At 36.4% G+C, this 5,304-nt stretch overlaps 1 pseudogene; it reads left to right on the forward strand.

Annotated features, from left to right (window-relative positions):
* Positions 1-4,253: 4,253 nt before the first annotated feature.
* Positions 4,254-4,889, forward strand: LOC101834196 (annotated as a pseudogene).
* The last annotated feature ends 415 nt before the right edge of the window (positions 4,890-5,304 follow it).

Raw genomic sequence — 5,304 nt, forward strand, 5'->3', positions numbered from 1 at the left:
TATGTTGCTGCTTATTACTGTTAACAGTATGACTACTGGTTCTACAATGATACAAGTCATTACATATACCACCCCAAGACTCAGAAGTGTGAGACTTTTTTTCATAGTTGTTATTCAAAGGTGGTTTCTACAACTGATGATAGAACGTCTCTGATGTATCTAGACTGTGAAATACTCAAACCATTTTGGCAGAACAGACCCAGAAGACTGCTCTGTACTGTAGATTTTTCTCGTATGCCTCAGCAGCACAGACTTGATTGAGTCATTCTAGATTTCATAAACTATAGAGATCATTGTACCTGAGGCATCTTATTGATAGCCTCAGTTCTATTTATACAGCAAAAACGTGTCATTGTGATGTTGCAAACACAGGTTGTTCTAAAAAGAATAATTCTAGTCTACAGTAGAGCTGCTGATTGGTTTTGTAGAGGTGGGAATAGTCATAAGGAAGGTTGATACATAAGATAGTGAATTGCTTCATGTTCATTTAGAAATCAGATATCATCTGGCCACCAAGAATGGGTTGTCTAAACGTACAGTCCAATGAACTTCTTTGATAGTCCAGTAATATGTAACTGGTGCTCCAGTTGCATGCAGGTTTACTTTGCTAGTTATGTAGTCCCAACTTTATTCATGATCATGCCAGTAGGTGATTGTGTATTTTACACCATATCTTCTACCTTAGAGAATTAGGTAGAATCCTTAATTGAAGAATTTTATGAGTAACCACAGAAGATAAAAAGATTTATTGTCAAACTGAGTATAGAAGCTAAAAGTAATATTTTGATGAGTTAATTATTAGAAATAGAAAATAAAGAACAGAGGAAAGCATTCAGTATGTATGAGAGGATGCTCTACAAGAAAGAGAACTTGAGTTGGAATTCCTAAGACCCATTAATAGGTCTGCAATATTGCAATTATGTGTCTAAAGTATATGAAGTTTTCTGGCTATGTATGGTGTTGGTCCAGCATCAATGAGATACCCTGCCTCAAGAGAAAAAATTGGAGAGTGATAGATCAAGATGTCAGAAATTGCCCTGTTGTCTCTGTGCATGGGATGATGAATATATACTCATCTGTACATTCTCATATATACACATTCAAAAGTAAGAGAAAAGAAAAATAGTACTATGGTATCTAGATAAAATATTAACAGCAATACATTTGCATATCAGACATCATCTGATCCTTGTTTGATCATTTATTCAAGATATTCATATGTTTATGAAATTCCTCATGTTTTGTTTATGATATGGTCTAATGAGAGATTTTCTTCGACTGAGGATATTTTTACCAAGAATACTATTTACTATCAAGTCTCCATTATCGTTAGCACATGAAGAAATATATTTCCTTTTACTTTTTTACAATATTATAATAGGTCCTCTGTTTTATTTATTTTTCTTTTTTGTTTAAAGTAGAAACAAGCTTGTTTTACATAACAATCCCAGTTCCCTCTCCCTCCTCTCTTCTGCTGCTCCCCAATGACCCCCTATCCCATCCCCTTTTTGTTCCCCAGGGAGGGTGAGGCCTTCCATGGGGCATCTTCAAACTCTGTAAAATCATTTGGAGTACCCTCCTCCCTGTGTCTTGTCTGAGAGAGTATCCCTCTATGTGGAGTGCGCTCCCAAACTCCATTTATGTACTAATGATAAGTTCTGATTTTCCAATCAAATGGAACAAAAAAATCCTAATATCTAACAAATTAGATTTTAAACTAAAAACAATCAAAAGAGATGAAGAAGGTCATTTCATGTTCATCATAGGAGAAATCCATCAAGAAGGAATACATTTCTTAGAAATTCCTTTTTTCTCTTTTCTTATTCCACTCCCAGATTAAAATTCCTTTACTCCCTACAATTGTTGTTTGCACATTATTGTCTTCTGTTTTCCTTTCCTTTCCTTTCTTTTCTTTTTGAATTGACTGATTTTTAATCAGGGACATCTGATTGACAATGGGTTTGTAGCCATGCATTGGAACCTGGTGATCTTGCCAGGTGTACATAACTGAAAAGATGGATCTCCACTTCACAAAACCTAAACACAGTCGATTATTCAGCAAAGAGAGGGTAAAGAGTTTGAGTTTGAGATTGAAGGGCTATGGCAGGAATCTCATACAAATGTTGACAATAAAAATGTGCCAGATCTTCATCATGGGTACTGCTGATGGTGAAAGTGAAATCACTCACAGAAACACTGCCTCCAAAAAAAGAAAGAAAAAGAAAAGAAAAGAAGAAACAATCAAAGTCCCCAGAGGACCCTGCAGAAATTCCATAGATCCGCAGCTTAGGAGCCTGCCCTTGTTTTTATTGTTACCAGATTAACTGGTTGAACTGTCTGATATCATAAAACATATTAGTAATGTATCTATATTTAATGGTGACATACTGCTTTTTGAGACATCCATGGAGCCTGGAGATTTCATCAGCACAATGTTTCCATGGGTACCCATACTAAGGAGAAACTTTGATCAGATGTATAAGCAGAGAAACTTTAAAACACATACAATAACTTGTCCATTTTCTGGAACATGAGATCCTACCAGTAGCCACATCCTTTAAAAAGAATGCTCATATCTGTGGAGCAACTACTCACAAAAATTACTCCTCAGTATGAATTAGGTCCTGGGCATTGTCTTCCCAATCTATGCTAGGTTTTTGAATACGATTGTCTTGTGTAGCCTTCTGAAGATAACCACTACAACCATTATTTCATAATTTCAATAGGTACATTAAACACAGATGAAAGCATTTCATAACACACCTTCTAATTTCTGGCTTTTGCGTTTGTTCTGCCCCATTTCTATCATAGTTTCTTAACCTTGATTTGCGAGGTTAATTTAGATGTCTCATTTTTGCGTAAGCACCCAATTTCTTGTTCTTATCATAATTCTGACTAGTTATGCATTTCTCCTTCCATTTTTTCCAATAACAAAGGAATTTCACTGGCCAAAGTATACACAAAACAGACAAAAAGAGATAACTGAAAAGTCGTACATTTACATGTATATAGTTCTTGCCCTCATCATGGAATCGACATGTTGTAAAAAAATACTATATACCATGAAAATTGTGTTATGTCCAACTTCAGTCTGTCATTAAAAGATACTTGGACCATACCAAATGATTTCTTCATGCTTCATATCCTGTGTCAAATGCTATTTGTATTCAACCATAAGATCTTACCATCAACTACTGTTTGGAATCTAGTAGCAATATCTTGTGTTGTTTTGAAAGTCCCCATGTTCAGATCCTTTTAACAGAAAAAGCAGATTCTGTCATGAACATACATAGCAGGATGAGAAGCTCCGGGTCCCTTCTGGCACCTTCCAGGTAATGAAACTCAGGTAATCTTGTTTCCCCACTGTCAGTATCCATAGAGGCCAGGAGAAACAGAAAACAGAGAGTTGAGAATGTAAACACATGCTGACATTAACTTGAAATTGTATAACTCATCGGTGGGTCTACTTCAAATAAGACCATTTCTCTCACTCTCCTATTAGTCACAGGTCTTTGTCTATGGTGGATTTCCTTAAAACTTTCTGACATTTATGTTTGCATATGCATTGAAATCATCATTTCAAGTCTTGTTAGGTAATAGCAATTAGACCTCATGGATGCAGCCTACCCCAATGTTTCTAGGAAACACAATCTCAAAGGAGGTACCTGCATATTTATCTGGCTTTTACAACATTCTTATTCCCTCTACTTCAATTATCCTTGAGCCATATGTGCAGGGATTGTAACGTATATATGTGTCATTTGGGACTGAGCACTACTGATTGCTGTAGTTTGATTACTTACTTCTATGATGGTCTCTGTCTGTTACAAATATAGGTTGCATATTTTACACAAAACCCAATATGGAGGGAGAAAGTTGCATTTTGTATCTGAAAATATAACAATTAAAGAAGGGCACTGTATCTAACAAATAGCTGGTAGGGTACATGGCAGTGTTTGGAAGGAGATACAGAATTTGGAAAATTATGTATTTAAACTACAATTTTAAAAAGTAAAAAAAAAGACTATAAAGGAAACCAAACTAATTTTATATCGATTCAATATCAAACGAATGAGAAAATTTACCAATAAAATAATAAAAGAAATCCATATTTCCATATGGAAAATTCAGGCTGAGTGTAGAATCATAGTCTCTTGAAAAATTGTTCCATTTGAGAATCCAAATATAGCAACGTTGAGACGGGGGTGGCTTCTCTGGGAGGACTATAAGAAATAAGGTCAGATCATTCTAAGATGGCGACTGTGGAACTGGAAACCATCCCTAATACTAATTCCCCACCTGCGGAAGAGGCAAAAACAGAATCTAATCAGGATTTTGCCAATCCAGAGAACTATATCAAACAGAACAGGTGGGCACTCTGGTTTTGTCAAAATGACAAAAGCAAAACTTGGCAAGCAAACCTTTGATTGATCTCTGAGTTTGATACTGTTGAAGACTTTTGTGCTTTATACAACCATATCCAGTTGTGTAGTAATTTAATGCCTGGCTGTGACTTTTAAGGATGGTATTGAGCCTATGTGCGAAGATGAGAAGAACAAACGGGGAGGAATATGGCTAATTACATTGAACAAACAGCAGAGACGAAGTGATCTCGATCGCTTTTGGCTAGAGACACTGCTGTGCTTATTAGAAAATCTTTTAATGACTACATTGAAGATGTATATGGAGCTGATGTTAATGATAGAGTTAAATGTTATAAGATAGTAATATGGACGACTGAATGTGAAAACAGAGAGACAGTCACACACATTGGGAGGGTATACACGGAAAGGTTAGTACTTACTCCAAAGATAGTGATTGGTTATCAGTCCCACACAGACACAGCTACAAAGAGCGGTTCCACCACTAAAAATAGGTTTGATGTTTAAGAAGACACCTGAGTATTCTCATAGGGACTGCTTCACCCGATCGAGACTGGGAGCTGTACCAAAGCCCATCCAAACAGAGTGGACTGCACTGATGTTTGATTATATCTAAATTTTGCTAAGATATAAGAGAAGTCTCATTTCCCTTTGTATTGTACCTCTGTGTTCATCCGCCTCCCTCCATTTTTGCTAGTGTGTCCACTATCTCAATCAAAAAATTACAGTATCTGTCACCTCAGAACCTACAGAGGTGTTCCTGGCCCGCAATGTAACAGTTGGTGAGAATTACTATGGTACACACATTTGCTTTTCCACAGTATTTGAAAAAGAATTTGCATTTCTGTTACCTTGGCAGGAAAACACCTGTTTCTGTTCCACTCCGTGCAGGAGCGTGATTTGCTGGTGAGAGTCTGAATAT

Source organism: Mesocricetus auratus, unplaced genomic scaffold (assembly GCF_017639785.1).
Source record: "Mesocricetus auratus isolate SY011 unplaced genomic scaffold, BCM_Maur_2.0 Super-Scaffold_100676, whole genome shotgun sequence".
In the NCBI taxonomy this organism is placed as follows: domain Eukaryota; kingdom Metazoa; phylum Chordata; class Mammalia; order Rodentia; family Cricetidae; genus Mesocricetus; species Mesocricetus auratus.